Source organism: Capra hircus, chromosome 5 (assembly GCF_001704415.2).
Source record: "Capra hircus breed San Clemente chromosome 5, ASM170441v1, whole genome shotgun sequence".
In the NCBI taxonomy this organism is placed as follows: domain Eukaryota; kingdom Metazoa; phylum Chordata; class Mammalia; order Artiodactyla; family Bovidae; genus Capra; species Capra hircus.
This window is the reverse complement of record NC_030812.1, coordinates 25,639,452-25,664,671: the sequence shown is the minus strand read 5'-3', so window position 1 is coordinate 25,664,671 and position 25,220 is coordinate 25,639,452.

The following is a 25,220-nucleotide window of genomic DNA, read 5'->3' as shown; positions in this document are numbered from 1 at the left end:
TTATGAGACTCAGGTCAGATAAATGGATTGCCGGAGGTCAGGAACAAGGGATCTCTTCACCCTGCCTTACGCCAGAGGTGTCCCTGCCCCCATCCGGAGGCTGGAAAATTCCTCTTGACTTACAGCTTCAGTATGAAGAGGGGGTGTTATAAAGATGTATCCCCAGTAATCCACATTTGTGGGAAGAAAATGGCCTGGAGATATAAAACCTCAGTTGTCTCATGGTCATTGGGGCTGGAGTTACCTACAGGCTCACACACACACGGCACACCCATAAACATGTACACTCTCACACTCCATCTCGGATCAAATCCAGATTCTTCAGCAACTGCCCCCAACCCTGCCCACCCCAGGGCTGGCCTCACACTGTCCCACCTTTGAGGTGTTCTCTGGATCAGCACTTCTTCAACACCCCTGTGCCTACTATGCATGACTAGAGGTCTTGTTCAAATACAGATTCTGACTCAGTAGATCTAGACTGGAACCTGAGATTGTTTTTCTAGCCAGTTTCCAAGTGAGGCCACTTCTCCAAGGATGTTAAACAACGGTCCTCCCCTATTAAACGAGTAGGAGCGGGGGAAATGAGGGTGTATAGTTTGGAAAAACTCCCCACCCCCACTCCCTGCGATGCACACTCAGGCACTGAGCCAGTTCTAGAATGCTGTTCTTTCGCTCTTCACGTGGCTCCTTCTTCCCCTTCAAATATCAGCCTAAATTCTCTGCTTCCCCAAAGAAACCTTCTCTGACCCCGCCTCAGTGTAATGGGGCCCCATTCCACCAACTTACCCTACCCTCTTCTTAGCAGGTATCACAACTTGCGTTTATGTATTTACTTACTTATGTTGCGGGGGGCGGTCATCTCATTCCCTGAAATGTAAGGTCTCAGAGTTCAGGGATCATGCCTGCCTTGTTCACACATGAATGCTCAGCACCTGATGCCCAGCATGGAATAGACACTCTAAAATTTTAACAAATGAATGAATGAATGAAGCACTTTCCTGATGATAAGTGATGTGGGAAAGAGTATCTGAATGAGGGGGTGATGTTATAGACAGTTAGAGAAAGCTTGAAGGAAAATGAAAAGCATGGTATGAAAGACTTGGTATATATGACGCAAGGAAAGGGGAGAGGCAAGTGCATCCGGGTAACAAGTTGGTCTTGTTGGTCACACCTGGCATGACAGGGGTTGCAGAGGGTCCTGAAAGAAAGGTCATCAAAGCTGGGGCAGGTGCTGCAGGGTCTCGAAAACCATGGTGGGCAACAGGAAGGCTGCGGTCCTCTCCACACCTCATGGACAGGCACCTACACTTATTCTTTCCTGTACTTGACAAATTCTTCCTAAGCCTGTGTCACATGCCAGACGCAGAGCCGGTGTGCATCCAGGGATGAACACAATGGCTCTGCTTCCTGCCCTCATGGGGCTGACAGTCTATCAGGAGAGACTGAGGTTAAACAAACTAAATCATTAGAGCTGGGCTAAGTCCACAAAGAGGTACATCATGAGGGACGTGATGGTCGGAAGAGGAGCTTCCGTAGGGGATGACAGTCAGCAGAGTCTGAGGGGTGGGGTTTGTCCTCCCCAGCCCCCCTGTCTGCCTCAGCACTGGCCCTGGACTTCCCGCATTCCACTGCACTGCCCCTTTAAGAGGTGCGCCTCTTTCCTGAGCAAAGGAGGTTCCGGGCACACAGCCGAGCCTGCCAGGGTTGTGGGTTATAAATCAATGCTGGCACTCCCTTGGCAGTGGACTCTCCTCTGAGCTGCCCAGATGGCGGGCAGGCCTGGGGCTCCAGGGGCAGCCAGACACACGGGAAGGGGGAGGAGGGCAAAGTGGGGACACAGCTGGGCCCTGGGCCCCAGTGGCAGCTGCCCACCTCTGCCTAAGGACCTTGGGCCAGAGAAAATGCCAAGGTCCTTCTATGCTGATTACAGAGACTTTCTGACTCCTGAGTCACAGGCTGGCACTCGCCTTTGGGGTCGTTGCCTCACCCCTGTCAGTAACCCAAGCCTCACAGATACCCTCTGAGACCAAGGGTCATGGATTTTCCCTTTGGGATGACCTCTTGGGGTCACAGTCGGCTCCAGTATCCAATCTGAAAGTTCTACCTGTGGTCTGACCCTCTTCTCTCTTGCTGTAGCCAAGCAGTGCTCTTCTACATTCTCTGAAGGACAGCAGCTTCCCATTTGCGGGGGGAGGGGGTGGTGGGAGGGCTTTGGGCTCTGATTACATGCCCCTTCTGCCTTCACTTTACACCTCCCAGAAATGCAGGATAGTAAGGTTTCTCAAGGTTAAGCAGAGAGGGTGGAACTCCGCCCTCTTGGGGGTTGCCATCCCTCAGCCACCCTCATAGGTGCTGTGACAGAGGGAACATATGTCGATTCCACCCCTGAGGACAGTGACGACATCTCAGCAGACACAGCCCCACAGAGCTGGGCTCAGCAGGCCTTGACAGAACTGGAAAGTCAGCCCCTCTCCCGGGCCTGGGCCTGGGTCTTCACTGTGTGCCAAGGGATGGAAGCAAAGCCTGGAGACCCCACCCACAGAGCAGTAGGCAGGCTTGACTGCTCTTGCTCTCCCCATCCACCTCTAATATCCACCAATGTTTCTAGAACAGTGGGGAATTCCTGGGTTATAGAACAATAGATATTTCCTGGGATGTTCCTGTCCTCCAATTCTCCCATGAAAAATCAGAACGCACAGGGCCTTCGAAATCCTCTTACACATTCACTGTACTGATGAGGAAACGAGACTCTGAGAAATAAACACAGGCCTTTGAGCATCAAGGTTATTTCTGCTACCCTACATTTGCCTCCTGAATAGAAACCCCTGCGCCACCACTAAGCAGGACACGTTAGGCTCCAACTGTAGTAGAACAGATGGAGGTTAGACAACAAGCTGAACTTTCTCAGAATAGTCGGTCACAGAGAAGGATGAGAGATGAAATAAAGGAATGGAGTTCTCCCCAAGAGTAGAGTGGGAGCGGGTAGAGATAGACTCAGGGCTTGGGCTGGAATTGTGCAAAAAAGGAATGTAGAGAATGGAGGAGGAAGCAGCTGGTGTGGAGCCCGGAGCCAGGCAGCTCGGCTGTGGGGCTTCCAGGGTTCCTCCCCGAGGACCTCCAGCCTCCACCCACCGCAGGCCTCTGGGTGTCTACAGAGTTTAAATTCAGGCCTTACTTCAGCTGATTCTCTTGGCTTATTCCTTGCTCTCCCGGGATGGCTTATCTAGCTGCCAGAGTCATTTGCCTTCTCTAATTTGTGTTTAAATTAAAGTTCCCACAAACCGGGGCTTAATGTGCTGTTTCCAAGAGCTCCCAGGCCCCCCGCAGCTCTGGAAGTTAAGGGCGGCTGGAGGGAGGAGGCCATTGAGCTCCCACGGAGGCTGATCCCACTGGCTGTGGGGTCCTGGTGCGGATGATCCAGCTGGGCCTCTCTGGTTCTTGTTGTTCTCTCCAACATGGTGATATGTGGGGCCAGGGCATGGAAAATCACACCCACAGAGGGGTTGGGGGACAACAGACCTGTCTATGGACTCCTGGCAGGTGTTCACCCTTTTTCAGAACCTTATTAGGATGGCAGGGAAGGCAGGCAATAAGAAGGGGCAGAAAATAAGGAGAAAGCTTGAGGCTCCTTTTTTTTTTTAAAACACTTACACATAGTGCTACACTATGCATCTGCACTTCCTAAGTGAAAAGTGAACGTCGCTCAGTTGTGTCCAACGCTTTGCGACCCCATGGGGTATACAGTCCATGGAATTTTCCAGGTCAAAATACTGGAGTGGTTAGTCATTCCCTTCACCAGAGGATCTTCCCAACCCAGGGATGAAAGCCAGGTCTCCCCTAGTCTCCCACATTGCACACGGATTCTTTACCAGCTGAGCCACAAGGGAACCCCAAGAATACTGGAATGGGGAGCCTATCCCTTCTCCAGAGGATCTTCCTGACCCAGGAATCGAACCCAGGTCTCCTGCAGAATCTCCAGTTGGATTCTTTACCAACTGAGCTGTCAGGGAAGCCCTTCCTAAGGACCTCATAACCTTAAGCTTACTTCACTGTCTCCACAACCCTATGAGGGAGTGTTGTTATTATCAGCCCCATTGTTACACCTGTGGAAACAGAGGCACAGAGAGGTCAAGTAACATGCTGAAGATCACACAGCTTAAAGTCTGGCTCCAGATTTCAGTGCTACACTGCCACTTATCCCGAGACTTCTCCCTGCCAATCTCTTGATTACAAAGTGAGGCTTCTCTTTGACGGACAGCAACTGAAGAAGAGTGACGCTCTTTTCCGGTTCCTCTTTCCCTCTCTGGGCCACAAGCTTCTCTCCTGTAAAATGAGGACAAGGCACTTGAAGGAATTAAGGTGGTGAGGAAGGCTTAAGGAGACAGCTTGTCAGAGCAGCCGCCACTGGGCTGTGATTCCCAGGTGGCTCAGAGGTAACGGATCCACCTGCCAATGCAGGAGACACAGGAGACAGGGGTTCCGTCCCTGGGTCGGGAAGATCCCTTGGAGAAGGAAATGGCAACCCCCTCCAGTATTCTTGCCTGGAGAATCCCCATGGACAGAGGAGCCTGCTGGGCTACAGCCCACAGGGTCGCAAAGAGTCGGATACCACTAAGCACGCACTCAGTGCAACTGTGAAGGCTTAGGAAGATAGCTTGTCAGAGTGGCCACCCTAGGGTTGGTCCTCAGTCATAATCTCCTTCCCTTTGGCCCAAGCACCAGGCCTCCTGCTGCCCTTGCCTGCACCACCTCTTGATTCTGCTTTCCAGAGAACTCCAGGCAGTGATTCCTCAGCAGAGGAAAACCGTGAAAACCCTCAACAGAGAGTCGTCCCCCATTCCTTGGTCCAAAACTCTCTCTTCCTCCAGGGAGCCCTTGGAGAAGAAGAAGAAAGCTTACCTGGAACCCCAACCTGCCTGTCCCCACCACCCTCACCTCCACCCAGGCAAGCCAGTCAAGGTCCCAACAGCAAATCCATGACACACTCGAAAGGGTTTCACTGAAGAGAGTTTAATGACACGATTTTCAAGGCACAGATGGAATGAAGGGAGCCAATAAGGGTTGGAGAGGTACCAAGGAAAGCTGAAACGGGGTCAGGGAGAGCGACCGTCCAGCCAAGATGGGGCCGTTGAGGAACCACAACCCCTGCCAGAGCTTCAGGCAGGTGGGCGGGCGAGACCGCAGGGGACGGGGAGACAAATATCTCAGCTCCTCGCTCCCTTCCCTGCCAGGACCCCTGCTGGCCAAGCCTGACCGGTTGAGAAGTCAGGGACTCAAGCGATGCCGTCTGCACCAAGCAGCCTCCGGGGCCAGGGCGACCCAGAGAACAAAGGCGGCGAACACCATCACCCCGCCTGCTTCACCGGATTCCCTTAGTACACTGAAGCCTTATCTCTGTGGCTTTACTGCCATTCTTGTCATTGCCTGCAGCCCAGCAGGAACCCAGCTCACAGGAAGATGGAATCAGGCAGAAAGAAGCTGGAGGGAAGGGGCTGCACCGAGCACAGGGCGAGGAGAGGAAGGCAGTTTTGGGGGTAGTGATATCAAATGGTGACATGAGGCCAATTCAGTACTTGATACAAACCACTGATCTCGCTCCTGCCTCCCCTCTCTGGACTGCAGCCCCTTTGGGGCAGGGATTTTGTCTTGCCCATCCTGGACATCCAGCGTGGTGCCTCTGAAGTACATAATCAGAACTTATTGAATCAATAAGGGGATAACCAGTAAATGAGTGAACAAGCCTATTCACAGCTCATGTGCACACCCTGGGCCCCCATCAGAAAGTCCTGGTGAGTGAATCACACGTAACCCTCTTACAGGAGCTTTATTTCAACCGTCTACCACCTCAGATTTTCCGTGCAGCCGTTCAGCCCCTGGCCGCCCGAGCCCACGTCTGTCTCCGAGCTGGCCAGAGGCTGTGCTTTGACAGCCCCCATTCAAACGTGCCGTGACTTCATTTGGCTCCTCTTGATGAGGGAATTGGGGAAACAGCAAGTGACTTCATTTCTCACAGCAGCCTTCCTGTGAGCTTTCTCCGGAGAAGTCTTGATCCATGGCAAACAGTCTGTGGTACTCCCGGTTGGAGCCCCTGGCAAGAGATGGGAGACGGGAGTGACGGTGCCAAGGAGGAGCTGAAGGATCGTCACCCTGGGAGCCACAGCTCTGCCTTGCTTTTTCCAATGGGCCATAAAGACAGAGGGAGGCAGGGGGAAGGGGGCGGAGGCAGCCGGGAAAACACACTCAAGTTCCCAAATGGAGTCACTGCACCAGGCCCACCTGGTGGAGCAATTAAGCACAGACTCTGGGGGCCAGGCGGCTGGCTGGCTTCGTAATCCCTGCCCTGCCACTTGCCGGCTGTGCGACCTTGGGTAAGATGCTTCACGATTCTGCCTCAGTTTCCTCATAAAAAGCATATGCGGAGAATACTAATACCTACTTTGAATGGTGGTGGGCAAGAGATGAGTTTAATAGCCATGAAATATTGAACAGAATACATGATCCGTGGTCAGCCCTACATAAATTTCGTTATGTGTAATTGATCGGGACACTCGGGTTCTAGCCTCACAAACTTTTTTTGGGTAGTAAGTCTAGCCTTGGATACTTCTGTTTGCTGTGAGAAGTGAACAAGTGCGTATGAAAATTAGAACTTGTTAGAGCTTTTATTTGTCGTCAAGCTTGTCTATGTTCCTGATTGAGCAGGGTTTGGCGGATGCTGTCAGTCCTCAGGTTCTTGTTATCTGCCTTGCTGAGGTCCCCTTCTTGTCAACATCATCAGCTCTTTGGGTGGTTAAAGCTTTTGCTTGACAACATCCAGACCTCTTGCGGTCCCTCCCACACAGCAAGAGCTGGAAGAGCTTGGCTTTTGAAAGCAAAACTGGTCCTTCCCTTCCTACCCACAAGGCAGGTGTAGCCAGTGGACACAAGTTTCCAGAGAGGAGAGGGCACCTCCATGTCAGCCCACTTTGCCTTTGGGCGGGAGGGGAGAGGCCAGCCTGGGGCAGGACAGCAGAGAGTGGCCAGATCCTCTGGGCCAGGGCCTCAGAAAGAAATGTATTTGTCTTTGTCCTGGAGAGCAGGGAATGGAAACAAACCCATTCCAGAGTCCAATACGGATGTGCTACCACTTACTGCTACCAATGTGATCTCAAATAGTTACATAATCTCTTTAAGTCAGTTTTTCTCATCCTCAAAATGGGGATGGTGGTGGTTTAGTCACTAAGTCATGTCCAAATCTTTGCAACCCCATGGACTGTAGTCTGCCAGGCTCCTCTCTCCATGGAATTTCCCAGGCAAGGATACCAGAGTGGGTTGCCATTTCCTTCTCCAGGGCATCTTCTCAAGCCAGGGATGGAACCCTGGTCTCCTGCATTGCAGGCAGATTCCTTACTGACAGCCACCAGGGTAGCCCCAAATGGAGCTAATCATATGTAACTCAAAGAGCTGAAGGGAATTTCCCTGGCAGTCCAGTGGTTAGGGCTTGGTGATTTCACTATCGTGGCCTGGGTATAGTCCCTGGTTGGGGAACTAAGATTCTGCAAGCTGTACAATGCAGCCAAAAAAAAAAAGAGGATGAAATCAGTGAGATATACCAGTCCCTTGGTACATGGCTAGTCCCATATTTGGTAGTTGTTATTAGCTGATATTTTGTGTTGTTTGTACACCACCCCTCTGAGAGATGGAGAAGTGGTGCTGTTTTCCAGACTGCGAAAGGTGGTGGCAGCAAAAGTGATTTACAACTCTGCTTTGTTTACATTTTTGTTATGGAGCACATAGCAAGTACATCATTTGTTCATTCATTCGTTCAACAAATATTTACAGACCTTTGCTTTACAACAAATGTTTACAGACCTTCGTCACTGTGCTCACTTGCATCTATCTTACTCTCACCATTACGGTTCATGAGGGCACGGGCAGTGGCTCATGGGGTCACTGGATCCTTTGTGCGTGTTTGCTAGGTGAGTGAAAGGGTGGAGCTCCAGGTGTGCAACACTGAGATGGGCTACAGAGGTGGGGGCAGGAGGCCTGCATTCTAGGCTCCATCACTCCTCCCAGAACAGAATGTTCCTTTGATCTTGGAGCCTGCACACACCTTCCTTCAGCTGCGAGACACTGGAGGATCACTGGAGACTGGACTCAGGGAACCTCTTCCCCAGTGGGTAGAAGCCCATTCGTCTACTCCGTGTCTCTGAAATCCCTGGAGAAGGGTTTGCGTTCCCAACTCTGAGGAGCATAGCAAATGACTCAAATAACAATGTTACGAAAACAATGACTAGAGAATGGAAGGAGGTGCTCTCCCTCAGTCACTTACAGAGGAAGGAAAATGCCAGCTTATGTATATTCAGCTTATGCACGCGTTAGTTCTCAGCCCTGTCCAACTTTGTGATCCTATGGACTGTAGCCTACCAGGCTCCTCTGTCCATGGGATTCTCCAGGCAAAAATACTGGACTGGGTTGCCATTTCCTTCTCCAGGGTATTTTCCCGACACAGGGATCAAGCCTGGGTCTCCTGCATTGCAGACAATTTCTCTGCCGTGTGAGCCATGTATATGTAATTACAATTTATGTAATTAACACAGAAGAAGGCATGTTCCCAGGATCCTGCCTTCCTGGATATTGGGGATTCTCATATGTAAGACATACCAGGTCTTTTTTTTTTTTTTTTTTTGCAGAACTGGAGTTTTTATTTTTTAGAACAATTTCAATTTTTATTGTTACCAATAATTAACAATTAAACCAGTATCATTTTATGCCTCCACATTAAAAAAAATTGATTAGAGTTGATTTACAATATTGTGTTAGTTTCAGGTGCATAGCCAAGTGATTCAGTTATATGTATATATACACTTTTTCAGATTCTTTTCCATTATAGGTTATTACAAGATATTGAATATAGTTCCCTGTGCTATTCAGTAGGACTTTGCTGTTTATCTGTTTTATATATAGCAGTGTGTATCTGCTAACCTTGAACCTGTAGTTAGCCCCTCCCCTTTCCCTTTTGGTAACCATAAATGTTTTTCCATCTGTAAGTATGTTTCTATTTTGTAAATAAGTTTATTTGTAGTAAATTCCTCATATAAGCATATAATATTTGTCTTTCTTTATATAACTTACTTCTCTTAGTATAATCTCAAGGCCCATCCATGTTGCTGTAAAGGGACTTCTTTCTTTTCTATGGCTGAGTAATGTTCCTATATATATATATATATATATATATGCCCATTTTTGCCCACAGATCTCATTCTATGTGGTCCAAGCTCTCTAGAGACATAAGAGTTAAGGAAGAATCATAATATTCAAAAGGTAGAAAGTGAAAGTGACAGTCACTCAGTCGTGTCCAACTCTTTGCAACCCCAGGGACTATATAGTCCATGGAATTCTTCAGGCCAGAATACTGGAGTGGGTAGCATTTCCTCTTTCCAGGGGATCTTCCCAATCCAAGGATCAAATCCAGGTCTCCCTGACAGCCCAAATATCCATCAGCAGAAAAGAGGATAAACAAAAGTCATGTATCCATATAATGGAATATTATTTAGCCATAAAAAAGAATGATGCATTGATACCTGCTACAACACAGATGAATCTGGAAAACACTGCGCTAAGTGAAAGAAGCTGGTCACAAAAGACCACATAGTGTATGATTCCCTGCATATGATATTCCAGAAGAGAGAAATCTGTAGAGAGAGCAGACCAGTGTTTGCTCACGGCTGGCAGGGGTATGGAGGGATAAAGAGAGGGCAGTGATTTGCTCACGGCTGGCAGGGGTATGGAGGGATAAAGAGAGGGTGGTGATTTGCTCACGGCTGGCAGGGGTATGGAGGGATAAAGAGAGGGCGGTGAAACACCTCCCTGCTGGTCTGGTGGTTAAGACTCTGGGCTCCCAGTGCAGGGGGTGTGGGTTCAATCCCCAGTCGGGGAACTAGACCCTGCACGCCACAACTAAGACCTGGCATAGGCAAATAAGTTTTTCTTTAAGAAAAATGGGGGAGTGCTAACTAAAGTGTATGAGATTCCTTTTAGAGGTGATGAAAATGGTCTAAAATGGACTGTGGTGATGGTTGCACGTATCTATGACTCCACTAAAACCACTGAATTATATACTTTAATGGCAAATTGTATGATGTGTGTGAATTATATCCCAAGAAACTTGTTCTAAAAAAAGAAAGGGAGAAGTGGAGACGGGGCAGTTGAGATGGAGCAGGAAGGCCAAAACGAAGCCCAGGCACTGTCTGTCCTGGCAGCCCCCCAAGCCAGAGCCTGCAGATGGCACCAGCAGTGTTATGGTAGCCCCCAAGCCACGACTCAGGAAGATAAACTGGCCCCAGAGGTATGGGACTGGGTCCCTTCTCCCCTGACAGCTCCCTTTCTGTGTTTTTTCTGGCACAAGAAACATTCTGTCTTCTTGTATAAATAGGGGAAATTTATGACAGTTTCCCCCCTTCTCCTCCCTGGTGGGCTACTAGGAAGGGGCTGGGGTGGGGGAAGGAGGGAGACATACATGTGGAAAGACTAGAGGGAGGCAGGGAGCTTGGCTCTGGCCCGGCTCTGCTGTGTGTTGGACCATCTGGGTGAGAAGGCGGCTGGAGCAAAGATGCAGCCCGTCGGTTCCCAGGCCCAGGGAGGTGGGGCTCCGAGGCAGACATCCAACAGGAGGACGCAGGGGATATCAGGGAACTATGGCTTGGCCATCCCAGAGTTTTATCTGAGGAGATGCAGGCCCCCCTGCCTGGCTGGGGTGTTTTTGTCCTTGTGATTTGTTGAGGAAGCTGATATGGTGATTAGAGAACCCATCCTGGATTCAGCAAATGACAGAAAAACTGTGTGATCTTAGGTAAGTCACTTCCTCTCTCTGGGCCTTGTCTGTAATTAAAAAAACAGGGGGAGGAGATTGAACTTGTAGGGGGTTTCAAACTGGTTTTCTTTCTCCAAATAAAACCTTATGCAGCAACCCAACACCTAACTCGGGTGTCCTGCTGAACTTCTTAGGTTGAAGTGAGGGTGGGGATGGAAGATACCTAGGTCTCTTGGTGACAGGAAGGGGCTTCGCCAAGCATAGATGATCTCCAAGGTCCCTTCCATCTCTGTTCTTAGGTGGGAAGGTATATGGAGAAGGATGATGGCAAAACTGCTATATAAAAAAAAAGTCTCAAACACAGTCACAAATAGAAAACATGTTTATTTATCGTATGACGGTCTGGAAGAGAGCCATCCTGGACGGCAGGTGGCTCTGCTCGACCTGGTCAATCAGGACCTTGGGATCCGATCCTACCGTGGTTTCGCCCTTAGAAATTTCTCAACTGTACAGTCTCAGGCACATCAGCTCCAGCTCACGAAAAGAAGCACTTACCCAACATCTTGAGGCTCTGATGCCATTCCTCGACTTACATTCCCCTCTGGCCCCTCTGCCCAGTGGAGTGTCCAGCTGGGGGGTTCTGTGCCCTCACAAAACAAGAAGAGAAGGCGCTTAGTGGAGAGCCGGCAAGTCTGAATCCAGGGCTCAGACCAACCCCAGCTGAGCTGCCCTCTTCTTCTGCCCCTCCTCCCTCTGTGGAGGAGAAATCGAGTCCATTGTCCAGAGGACAGTGTGATGCCCAATAAAGTCCCCCATCCACCCCAAGATCAGAGTCCCAGGAAGTGACTTGCAGGCCTCCTCTAGGGAGATTACCCATCTTCTTCACAAAGATGTGAGAAAAGCTTCTGTCCCTACTGCCCCCTGCCCCCCCGCTCCTGTCTCACCTTATTCTCCAACTCCTGGAGACTACAAATAGTGGGCAGCAGGATGACCAGAACTCGGAAGGGAAGGAGAGACCAGGCCGGGGAGCTGCGTTTTGTAGGCGCCCAGGTATGGTTTTGGTGCCAGGCAGACCCAGTTACCACATGCATAACCTGAGGTGGGGATTCAGTTCTCAGAGCCTCAGCTGACTCCTCTTGATGTAGGAATGAGCAGCTCACTTGTCAGCGTCACTGTAGGCGTGAAACAAGAGTAACAGATCCACCTGGCACAGTCTGCGCTAAGAAACGGTAACCGATTGTACCTGGTGCCAGAAAAGCGAATCTGATCCAGACCCTCTGGCCTCTCCCAGCCTTTGCACGGCCAGTATTTCCCCACCTGTGCTGCCAACGCACCACTGCCATCCCTCTCCTTCACCTCCTATCTTCCTTCCCCTCTTATCTAAACCCTGATCTGTAATTCCCTCCTCCAGGAAGTCTTCCCTGACTGAAACATTCCCACTCCCCACCTTCATCTTCCAGCAGCCCCATGGTCCTGGCCTCATCCGTGTCCCAACTTTACGTGTGTCCTACCTCACCCTTCAGAAAGTCCCACCTCTCTGCTCAGAAAATGTGCAGCAATGGAAGGAAGTTAAGATTTGTCATCAGGCAGGTCAGCATTCAGATTCCAACTTTGCCACTTTGTAGCTTTATGATTCCGGCGCATTACTTCATCTCTTTGGACCTCTGCTTTCTGGGCTCTCTCCAGCGGGGTCAGGGATGTGGAGGCTGGTACCTGGTTAGACAGTACTTAGTCAACTTCAGTCCCTTCTGCTCGACCCAGTCTCCCCCAACCCACACTCCTGGGGACTGACTCTCTACCACAGGGAGGTATTAGACCAAGAAAGCAATCCTCCCATCACAGCCCTCCAGAGGAAAAGGAAGTGACTTTCCTTTGTTTGAAGTCTGTGGGCACTGAGAGGGGACCACCCACCCAAGAGCCAAAGCAGAGGCCAGGGAAGAACTCAGGTGTCCCAGCTCCCAGGGCGCCGGGCCTCACTCTCCCCCTGCCCTCACCACATGCACCCGGGTTATTAGACCAGATCCAGGGATGGGGTGAGAGGGCTGACCCGTTCATGATCCCAGAGAACCCACTGAACCCTTAACCTCTAAGAGGTTCCGTGACCATCTCCAAACTCCCCAGCTCAGAAAAGCTACATCAGAAACAACTAGCTTTGCACAGTTTGCACAGTACTTCCCACACAACTAACACCGTTCTAGACACTTCACACATATTAACTCACTTGATCCTCAAAACAGCTTATGAGCTGTACCTAGCCTATGAGCTAGGTACAAGTAAATCCATTTACCAACGAAGGCAATTTCAGTGTGGAAAGGTTAAGTAACTTGCCCAAGGTCATACAGCTAGCATGAGGCAGGGCTGAGGTTCAAAGCCAGGCAGCCTGTCTCCAGAATCTGTGCTTCTAGCTACTACGCTAGTTTCTTGGTAGTTTCTAGGCGCCAAGCATTGTGGAAACAGTACGGATATTTCATCTCATCACAAACACCCCACTGAGATAGCTACTTCAGAACCCCCAGCGGCTTTGCTTCACATCCCACCCTCCCCCAGCTCCTCCTTCTCTAGGGGCGTTTTGGAACTACTAGCACCTTCCTTCACAAAGCTACTTTACCCTCCTCACCAGCGCCCAACCTCGTGCCCCAACTACTCCCATTCACTTCTGCCTCTTCATCTCGCTCCTTGCCTCTCAGCCCTCCCTCTCTCCACAACATCCACAAACCTTTCTATCCCTCCCCCTCAACTCCCTTCTGCCCTCCCCCAAAGCTCCAACGGGATCAGATAAATTTCACCTAAAAAGACCGTCAGATGGTCCCCAATCAGGCCCCCACTGCGCCTGGATCTCATGCCCCCGGGGAGGCACCGCAGGGACTGCGCTGGAGTCAGAAATAAAATCCTCCTCGGCCTCCCCCGCCCCCCACTTCCCATCACTCATCTGGGAATCTAGGGCGAAGAAGGGAGCTAAAGTGCAGAGCGTTCATTTAATATTAACAAATTGAAATGAATTCTTTTAATGCCAATTAACTTGGAGCGGCCCCTTATTAATAGTAATTTAGATTCATACTTGGGAGAAGCAGGGACGGGGGTTGGGCCGAATGTGCCCAGAATGTCAATGTGACGGCAGAGCTGGGGACTGAGCGGGGAGGAGCAATGACAACGTTACTTTGGCCAAGTTGGGCTGTTTCCCTCAGAGGCACAAAGTCAGCAGAGGCGGGGCTTTGGGAAATGAAATTTCTCTCATCATTTGATTTTGGTACCCGCAATGGATCGGACTAGGCTGCAACTGTATCACACTACTTTGATGATTTACTTCACAGTAATGCTAGAGAGAATGTCCTCGGAGCTGGGATTTACCCCAAACTCTCCTAAACCAGACCCCACTGACCCGCAGTGATCTAGTCCCCAGGCCAGCCCTCTCATTCTTTGTGTCCATTCAAAGCTAGAGCTAGAGATCAAAATGGGGTCCCCCAACTCCTGCCCCCTCCACCTTAATCAGAAGTAAAAGAGGGAACTACATGTTGTGTCTCTCTTCTGGGACTCTCTCCCAGGAGGCAGGAGTCCCAGGAGGCTGACCCTGAGCTCACAGTTTACATTTAAGGGAGGAAAAAAAATCTGTTGCTACTTTGCTTAGAATTCAGGGTCAAGATGAGAACTAAAAATTCAACTTTGTGTCCCAAAGACTTGCCCAGAATAGAGCCAAGGAGAAAGAGCTTGGTCCCAAACTAAAAAGTCAAATAGCAGTTCTGTTTTCCCTGATTTTGCTGGCTTGGGGAGTCAGACTAGAGGTGCCCAGAGCCTCGAGTTTAAGCTCTGACAGAAGTAGGACATTTTCTTATCAGGCAGCCCTCCTTGCCCAGGGATGAATCGAATTTGATGCTGGGAATTGTGGAAGTTGGGGGTGGGAGTTCTGAAATGGAGGAGGCAGGAGGGCAAAGGGGGCTGGATAAGGGTAAGGAAATACACAAAATGGTGAAGTGTATAACATTAAAATTTTAAAGATGGTTTAACAAACTAAATTTTAAATTTCACGAACAGGTCAGGCTTTTATTAATAGAAGAGGTAAACTACATCAAAATTGAAAGATAAAAATTGAAGACAATGCATACAACACTTGAAGTAAATTGTCCTTCAAAAGAGGGGTCAGAATGAATCAAAAGAGACCTCATTCACACCCCCACAGAGTTTCCCAAACAATAAATTCATTTACAAAACAAAAAGAGAAATCAACACAAAAGTAACCCTTGGTCCACACTAGGAGGAAAAAAAACATTGCGTCGATTCAGTAGCAGCTGAAAACTAATGAGGGAGGAGAAAAACAAATGAATAAACTTGAAATATGTTAACTGGTTCTTTGTAAATACTGAAATTGGAAGATGGGGTGGAGAAAAGCACCAACTTGACATCATCAGAAAAGCGAAACTTGCAAAAACAAAAGGGGAACTCATCTCTAAAGTAAACTCTCTTCAAATAGAATGTTCCTCTCCAAAAGAAGAGAATAGAGAATTGATCCCAAAAGTACTAGTCGTCCTCTAAGGAAAGTATATTAACCTGAACTTAATCTTTCCCCAAATCTGAAATTATATATTAAAAAATACAAAAGGATTATATATTTTTTTCAACTAAGAGAAAAACAAAATCATATTCAAACTGTCTAACGGGGCAAGCAAGGCAACGCTTTTTGCAGGTGCCAGAAAGGATGGGGGAGGGGTGGGTGAAGGATGGAGGACCCACTTACCTTGCTCTCGAGCAGCGGCTGTTGGACAGAACTGGGTGCGGGACCCTGCAAGTGCCTGCGGGGTTGGGGAAAAAGAGGATTCGGGGATCCCGGTGCCCCGCACGAATGAGGACGGTGGAAGGACTAGGGGCACCCATTTCCCCACCTTCGCCCGCCTCCCTCCCTCCAGTACCCAGGCCTAGAGAGCTACTGAAAGTTACAAATTGCTTCCATTATTAGCTCATCCCGGGCGGCCTGGTCATTGGCCAACACCGGACCACGTGGTCCCTCGTACCAATCGATCGAATTTCTAGTTGCAATTCTCTGTACGTCCCTTGGCTCTGGGCAGGGACGGGTGGGGGGGAGCGGTGGCGCGGGGCCTGGGGAGGGGCTAAGAAAAGGGGTCACTTTTCCCCCTCACCCTCCCTCTCTGCGTTGTCCGGGTCCTGAGTGTCGCCCCAGAAGGGGCTTGGGGAATGTTGTGGGTTGGGACACACTGGGGAGGTTGCAAACTGGAGGAAGAGAGGGACGACGCCAGGGACCCAGGGCCCTCTCCTTCCAATTCCCCTAGCCTGCCAGGCCCCGCAGGCTTCTTCTCTATAGCGCCCAATCTGCCCTAGACGGTACCCAGCTGGTAGTCTGACCCGGTACCCGGGGCACTTGAGCGTCCTCTCTCCGGATCACTGCTTGGGCCCCCACCTTGGGGAAAATGCACCCGAGTCCTGCTTCTCAGGGGCTCGATCTGAATCAGGCGCCTGCGCTCTTAGGGGGCGCCCACCCCATCCCGACCGCCGAGTCTGCGCCCCTCCTCAGACAGTGAGAGACCGACAAACTTTTGAATGGATTAAAATCCAGAGGAGCCCCGCCGGAACAGGTGAGCTGGGTCTGGGAGGGGTGCGCTGTAGCCTGAAAACTGTCTTCCCCTATCTCTGCCTCTCTCCTCACTGCATCCCGGCTCCCCTGCTGGCAGATACTGATCTTCCCGACCTCGGTGGAATTTGGGCTGCGGTTGGAGGAGCCACTGGCAGAGGAGTGGAGCCAGAGCAGCTTTCCTCACCCGAGTCTGGGGACTAAGGTGGCAATGTCAGAGGAAAGGGATGCTTCTGAAACGAGAGAATGGGAGAAACAGGGCGCTTGGAGACCCGTAGAGTCTGAAGGTGATCACTTCTTTCCCCAAACGCAACTTGCAGGAACTTCAGAAAAGTTTTTGAGGAGATGGAGATGGGAGCAGAGTTTGGGTTTTGAGGTTTGAAGTGGGAGAGAGGGCCCCTGCTTCTTATATTGGAGGAAGGATGCATTTATTTCTCCATCACGGCTGATTACGGATGTATAAAAACCCGGACAGGTCCCGAACCTGCTCACCGAGCAAACTCTTAGAGGCGCTTAGAGATCCCCAAAGGGCTTTCCCAGGAAAGCGAGAGAAGTACCAGCCGCAAACGGTAGTCTGCCCGGGTAGGGGGCGGGGTATCGACCCAAAGCATCAGCTCCAGATCTTCTCGGGGCCCCTGCTGCCCCCGGGAACCTTTTGCTGATTTGAAGTTAGGAATGACATGGATTTCTTCTTCTTCTCCTTTTAACTCCAATTTGACTCAGAGACCCATTTCCCCAAGATGGAATCCGGGGAGCGCCCCTCCCCACTCTCAGCAAAACCACCTTCCAACTTCCTCCAGCCCACGTAGAGGGTCAGGAAAAGACCCCTTCCCTGGGGCTGAGATTCCAGTCCCCCTCCCCAAGCAAAGTCCCGGGAGGAAACGACTCTTCAAAAGGGAGTCAGAGAGGGTGGGAGCAGAGAGTAGGACTGAACTCGGGGCCCAGGTGGAGAGTGGGCAGGCTGGTGTGGACACCGGGGCTGGCGTGCCGGGTCTGGTGAAGCCGGGGAGAGTGGGGCTATGGCAAGTGCACTAGCAGCATCCAGGGGACTCTAGGGCCCACCAAAGGGAGGCCCAGCCAGGGTGGAGGGTCTTCATGGTGCTGAGGTTTCCGGGTCTGACCCAAGGAGCCAGGCAGGATGTGGCTGGAGCATTTGAACAGCTTCTTGGAAAAAGCCAGGAGGGGCTGTGGATCCCAGGAGAGAAAATTCCCACCTCCAGCGAGTGGTGCCTCTGGCCTCTACTTGGCCCGCATCTTTTGGTTGGGAGTGGCCAAACCGCCCAGGTTTGTTTTCACTGCACCCAAGGTTTTTCTGCGGATAGTCTAGGGACTGCTCCACACTGCTCATGGTGGAGCCCCTAAGTGGGCCTGCTGAGAGGTCTGAGAGAGCCACAGGGGGACCTAGGGACTCAGAGGTTTCCAGAACATGGGCCTTGGGAGGGACGTATCCTGGGGCAGAAGTGAAAGGGACTGATATTCAAGTCTAAGCCCTTTTCTTTCCTCCTACCCTGTGGCCCTGTGCACCTCTCTAGCACAGAGGAATGGGATGGAAGGTCTTATCCCCACCCAATCCCAAAATTAACAGGGAGCCGACTGAGGTTTCTTTTACTGGCTGTCCCAGCTCTGGGTGAGCTAAGAGAAGGCGCCTGGGTCTGGACTTTGCCCCCTCCCTCTTTGATGAATCTAGACCTTTTCCCGCCTCTTCCCCCATCTCCACCAACATGCCCCTCACACGCACACAGTCTGTAGAGCTGTCTCTCTTTTACTCTTTGCTTCTCTTCCTTTTTCTTTTTTATACTAGGATTGATGGAGTCATGACAGTTTGGCAGAGCGTCCCTTAAGCCTGTATTGGGGAGCTGTGGACCCTGCCCTGACTTCTCAGCTAGGGGTAAACAGCCTCTTCTGGGAGCCCTTGAAACTGAACCCCGCATTGAGGGAAGCTGAGAAAGAATGGTGTGAAGGGTGGGTAGGCTGATGCAGGACAGAGCCCTGACCTGAGGAGGGGGCACGTTTATGCCTTCTGCCTGTTCAGAGAGAGGATTTATAAACAATGGAAGATGGAACGGAGGCTAGGGAAACTGCACAAAGGACTGGAAAAAACCCTGAGAACAACAAAAAGACTGGTGAGGGAAGAGATTTGAGAGAGCCCCAGTAGTGAGGGCAGAGGAGGGGAGTCAGGAGGGAGCAGGGAAGAGAGATGAAATGAAGGAGCAGTTAGAAAAGACAGAATGAAGAAGCAAGATTTGTGTTTTGTATGAGAGGAGGGAAGAAAAACAAGAGAGGAAGGGAAAGCCCACGCACAAAAGGAGGAGGCTAGAAAGTAAAAGCAAAGGGCAGGAAAAGAGAGAGAAGTTTAAAAAAGTAAAGGAGAAAAATGAACGGGAGAAAGAGATGGAGCGGAATGGAGGAAAGCCAGGGAAAAGGAAGGAAGGAAGGAGAAGTGAAGGAAGAGAAGAGAAACCAGTGGAGGGAGGGCAGGAGGAGAACGAAGGGAGGAGAATCAAGAATAAATACACAGAGAAAGGGGAAGGAAAGAAAGAAGAGGGAACTGGGTCAACAGAAAGGAGGTCCAGACTTGGGAGGAGCAGAGGGAGGGAAGGAGTGGAGAGGAAGGGGCGAGGAGAGAGGCCGGTGGAGCTGAGGTGGGGGCTCCCAAGTACCCCGGCCTCCTGGGAGTGGATCCTGACCTCCCACCACCTCTCCAGCTCCTCGGGCCCCAGTGCCCGCCTCCCCACCAAGGTGGCGGCCGGGGCCACAGGGGAGGTGGAGATGGAGGCCAGCCTCTTGTGATTAGCTTCTCCCCAAAGTAGACAGAGCTGGAGTTCTTCCTGCATTTGCACCTGCCTTGGGCCAGCCTTGAGGCTCTGCAGGTCAAGATCTGGTTCCCAAAGCAGTGCAAGAAGCAGAAGAAGCGCTGCAGAGAGGCGCGAGTCTCAGATCCGTCCTGGCTCCGTCTCCTGATCCACCTCCGCTGTCTGCAGACTGGGCCGCTTTGTTCTGCCATGCTCTGGCTCTGTGACCTTGGACCTCAGTTTCGTCGCTATGTCAAGCAAACCCTTTGCACTGGTGGTTCTTCTGTCCCTTTGGTTAGGCTGCCTGTATGCGCACAGGAGAGAGAGGGTAAGGCCCAGTCCATTCCAGGAGGGACATCTTCATTTTCTCCCTTGGTGAGAAGAAAAATTGTCCTCCTTTGCCAGCCTCATCTCCAGCCCTGCCTCAGAAAGCTACCTTTCAGGGCAAGGGATTTCTCCATGCCAGAAGGGGTCAGATTAATTTAGAAGGAGCTTGGTGTAAGGTTTGCAGACACTGGAGGAGCCAGCGAAAGCGTCTCACGCTAGAAAGAGAATGAGGACATGCTTTCCCGGGGCATTTGGACTTTCGGTGTGCAGTGTTTCACTGAACTCTTACACACACAGATTAATTGGCAAATGGCTTTAGATTCAGCCTGTAGGAGAGATTGACATGGGGTGGCTGTGTGTCTGCAGCCTCTTGGGCCTGTGCTTCCGTACCTGTCCATGGGATCCAGTGGCAACCACCCACTGAAAGCCGATTAGGTAACCCCTTTGTTTCCCCAAAGTGGGATGGGGCAGGTCACAGAGTTCAGCACATCTTCCATGGACAGCGCAACCTTTGAGGATGAAACCCTCAAACCACTGGCAGGAAAGCCATGTCCCCAGTAAAACCTTGCAGCTCCCTCAGGGAGGCCTCACTCCGGCAGTTCCAGTGTGGCTCTGTTAGCTTTCCTCCCCTTCCTCAAGGCTCTTCTTCCTTCTTTTATCTCTCCCTTTCCCCCCCAAACCCTACCCCTGCCTGCTTGCTTCTTTCCTTCTTTCTTCCTGTACTTTCCTTTTCTTTCTCTCCCTTTTCATCTACTCCAGGCTGGGGCTCTTGTCGTGTCTTCATACCCAGAGGCTTTGTTCTAAGACCTTCAGACAAGCTAACATGTACGCTGACCTCAAGAGTTCATTGCTCAGATGCAAATATTGGGATTGGAGGATGAAAGGCAAAACGGGGGAGTAAGCTTTGCTAATCAAGTGCAGGCTGAAGTAACTCATTTTCTGTATCAATCATGATTATTGCTGTCATGTCCCTGTGGCTTACCCCCAGAAAACCCTTCCCCACCTCACCCATCTGCAGGCCACAGTCAACCTGTCCCTGCCCATGGGGGTGGAGTTGCTAGTGCCCCCGAGGCCGTTTCTCTGCCTGGGTGAGTGAGGGCTACAAGAACTCACCTTGGTGATGTCAGTAATGCCAGATCAGAGCCTCAAACTATTAAACAAGCAAAAAATATTTCCCTATTCCCGATGCAAATTTAGGGGGCCTCTTTCCCTTGGATGGAGAAGCTGGTCAATTCTGACTCTTGGCTGTCTTTCCAAGGAATGCCCCCTGATTAGCTGGGCCCACTGCCATCCATAGCAGCTCAGCAAAAAAAGGAGGCCTCTTATTCCTGGCGGTGGTGGAGGGAACGCCGACTGTCCGCCCAGAACAGCCTCCTTGCCCCCAGCCCGGCTCCCCCTGGGAAGGAGGGAGCCCAGTTCACTTCGCAGGATCCGGAATCTTGAATCTCCGGGGCAGAGCCGACAGCTGCGACCACTTCTTCCCGCCTGAGCCTGACGCTGGAAGCAGCTCCTGCCGTTGGGTGCTCACTGCCGCCTCCTCTTCTGCTCCGTTCAGTTTGCTGCTGTGTTTTTCTGTGTTGTGTGGGGATCTTGGGGGACAGGGCAATGAAATGTTTCTCCTCGGGTCCCCCAGTCCTTTCCCACGCCCCCACCAAACCTTAAATGGATGGATGGTATTAAGCTGCAGCTTCCGGCCCTGCTCACAAGCCACTCCAAGCAAATTCAAATTCTCTTCTGGGCCGGAGGAAGGACACAGGCTCCTTCCTCAGTCCTTCCTTGCTCATTGATCCATTTGAAGGGCATCTGGGGGTCAAAACTGAGACCAGATTGCTTCCATTGGTATAAAGTCAGCATTGTTATCGCACGAAAGGCCCAGATTTCTCAAATCAAGGAACCGAGGGGGCTTCACCCAGCCCCACACCTCTTCTCTGGCCTCTCAAACCAGTGATGATGTAAAGGTTTGTTGAGGTGGAGGAAGAGAAGGGAAATAGGTAGTTTGCTGTACCAAGAGATCAGTCTGTAACTGCGGCTGTTCGTTACACCAATGTTTATTTCATACCTACTATGTGCAAAACATCGTCCCCACCTCAGATTTGTCATGACAGTCAATAATGGGATTCCTGCCACTATGAGGCTTCAATACGTATGGACAAATATATAAATAAACAAACTGATGGAAAAGAAAGCTTGGATTTTGATTGCCACCTTCCATGTGCCTGGGCTCAGAGCCTCTGTCTTCCCAGCCCCCAGCTACCGAGACCCAGTCAGTCGGTTGAAAAACAAGACGGCCCTAGGGCTCATTTCCTTCCCCCACTGGAAAAATTAGAAAAGGAGCAAGAGCCGTGCTCTGCGATTAGCAACCATGGAAGCCGTGGGATAAAGGGTTTGGGATGGTGAGCAGAAGGGTCACCCAGAGGTGCCTTCCCATCCTTGAGATGTTGCGGGAGGCGGGTGGGCAGTCACGTTTCTCTGGGCGTCTGAACAGGTCTGCGGGTTTGCCTTGGTGTTACCACATGCCTAAAGGTGACAGCAGGGTGTGCATGTGCAAGGGGCTGGACGAGTGTTCCCGAAGCAGCCTTGTGTTCACTGGACCCAGACGCCTGCACTGGAGCAGGTGCACGTCGGGGGGCGGGTGCACAGATCCAAACACGTCTCCGCATACATGGTCCTCTGTGTATGTGAGAGCGTGTGTACCCGCTGAATTATTATAAAATTACACTGACCCTTACAGAAAATCCATACCACCCGGTCTTTCTCCCCGACCTCTCGACCTCTGGGGTGCCTGAGGAAAGAGCTGACCGGGTCACCGCCTCCCCCTAGTCAATGAGTCTCTCTCCATTAGCATGAAACATGAATCTACTGGCAGCTTGACAAATTATAACTAGCAGCCAGAGTTTTGCCAACTGGCTGGCTTGGGCGCTGTCTATTTATCATTGAAAATGGTAAATCATAAGAATCCAGATGACTTAATTATTCAAATCCACCCAGACCTAGAGAAGTTGCAGGCCCGTCAATCAGCCCTGGGCTTGGGGAGAAGGGCAGGGGGAGAAGGCTGATTGCTTGGGAGCTGAGAGATGTGGGTTCCACGGCCTCTGCCCTGCCCAGCCAGCGGGGGCTCTCTCTGCCTCCCTTTCCCTTCCCTGCCCACCTTCCAGGGCAGGAGCCTGGCCAACTGTTCGGGCTGCTGACCCTCCTGGGGCTCTCCCTTCCCCGCCTCCCACTGCCCAGTCCCCAGGCTCCTGTGATGTTTCTCTGCCTCTCTTTGTGCGAGTCTGCTAGCTTGCCCTCTCTTTCTGTATTTCAGGGCCTTTGATTTTATTTCTTCTCTTTCTCCTATGCTCTTCACCATTTCTTTTTCTCCCCTCTCCCTGCAGATGGACACTCATCCACACACGCTCACACACACGTGACTTCTCTGATGGGGATTTGCCTGCATCCTTGGCCCCTTTGTTCTCACTGGCCAAGAGGTGCCCCGCTCAGGATCCCCATGCACACACTGCACCCCCTTAACCCAGTGCCCTGAGTCCTGGAAGGTCTGAATCCTTTCCACCTTGGAGCCACATGAAAGCACAAAAGTCAGTGGACGATCTGGGCTTGATCTGCGTTTCACCCCCAAATCCCATATACACTTTCCTGTCCCGCCTTCTGTGGAGTTCTGCACGTCTTGGGTGGTCAGAGATGAGCCCCTGTCAGCGGGAGACAGGCCTGTGCCCCAGCAGGGCCCACCTCATGCTGTCCCCTTGCTCTGAGCATGGAACCACCACAAGCCTTAACGGAGGGACCCCTCAATGTGAGCTTTTGCAGAAGGAGAAGGGAGTCTCTTTACAGAACAAATCCTAGACCCGGAGGTCTGCACACTGAGCTCCTAGGGGCTCTTTGATCTCCGGATCCTTTTATCTTTGTGCCTCTCAAAACCCGGTGTAAGTATGTGCGCCTATTCCAGCCCTGGGCCCCAAGGGAAGCCCGTGCTCCCCCTGCCCCCACTGGGGGTGGTGCTGGATGGGCCCAACGTGCCCCAGTTCAGGGGTTCATTCCCTCTAGAGGACAGTGTGGATGGCGGGGAGGGTCCCCTCCTTGAATGGTGTCCTGGCTTGCTCTTTGGCGGGGGGCTTGTTAGTTTGGCTCTGAGTGGCTATGTCAGCACATGTGACCACACGTTTTCGGGAGTCCTTGTGCAGGAACAAGTGACAATGTCCCCACCAACAGGGCACCTGAGGAAACAGTCCTCTGATCCCTGCAATTCCATTTCAAGGCCTCCAACCCACGTAGCTCTCAACAGAAACTGGCCTTGCACTCTTACGGAACTCTATGAGGGAAGTTCCTCCTTGACTCTAGCCATTCCCTTTGGCCCTGGAGGATGGAGATGATCAGGAATCTTGGGAGGGGTCTCCCCTCTCCTCCGAGAGAGTGTGCATGGTCTATAAGGGACCCTTCCGTGCCCGAGCCCATCCCCCCGGCCAAAACACCACCTGCCACTCTTTCTTTCGTCCCCACCTTTCTGAAGCAGGTTGATATTTGACCACAAGGGCAGCGTTGAGGGGTGAGGCAGGCAGGGAGAGGATCAAGATTCCAAAGCAGCCCAGCAGCTGGGCGGCAGGGAGATCAATAAAGGGAGATAGATTGAAGACAGGTTTCTCTCACTTTTTTTTCCTGCTGGCTCAGCGCCCCTGCCCAGCTCCTACGAGCAGGTGGAGGACAGAGTGGAGCCCTGGCCTCTTTCTGCCCTTCTAACTCAAACAGGTTCCTAATCCCTGGGTAGAGGGTAAACAGCCTCCAAGCACGGCCAGGATTAACCACAGAAATGCCGCTAAGGTATTTTGGACACATTTCCCTGTCTGCCCCCCCAACCCCATGTTACTAATTAGCCCAACAGCTTGGGAGAAGCTTGCGGGGAGTAGCTAGGAATGCCTTTGTGCAGCCCCGCAAGCCCAGGGCTGAGCTCTGGACAGTGTCTCTGGTGCTGGACCAGCTGAGGGGGACAGAGGGGTTCCCACCCCTCCTCACTCACTGAAATCCACATCAGCTCCAGGGCAGGCCTCGCATTTTTCCTCTGCATGCTCCCCGAATCCCCCGGCCTCCCCTTGGCTTTTCACAGCTGGAAGGCAGGTGGGGGACAAGGGGGAGAGTGGAATCGGCTCCGGAAATCAAACGACCCAATAAAAAATTAATTGTCTAATTAAAACCATGAGGAAGCCCCTTGCCAGAGTCTGGCTCTGAGTCATCAGGGCTATAAAGGGTGGGAAAATGAGTCTCAGCTCCTAATAAATTCCTGATTTGCAGCTTGGTCGATCAGCAAAGGAGCAGGAGTGCTGAGGGTTCTGCTGGAGCTAGGCCTCCTGGAGGTCACGCCATCTCGCCCTGGGCCCCCAGCCCTGGCGGGCACACCCACCTCCACCCCATAAACCCAGCTCAAGCCCAAGGACTGGAACCTCTCCCAAAACCACTGCTCAAGGTGGGCGCGCCTTCCCAAGGCTGACCCTCAGACTCCCTGATCTGGGGCTCATCCATTTCTTCCAGATCTTTCCTCAGGAAAGCAAACATCCTGGGACTTCCCTGGTGGTCCAATAATTAAGAATCTACCTTCCAATGCAGGGGACATAGGTTGGATCCCTGGTCGGGAAACTAAGATCCCACATGCCAAGGGATAACTAAGCCATGCACCGCAACTAGAGAGCCCAAACACAGCAACAAAGACCCAGCGTAGCCAGAATCCTTAAAGCATTTTAAAAAGGAA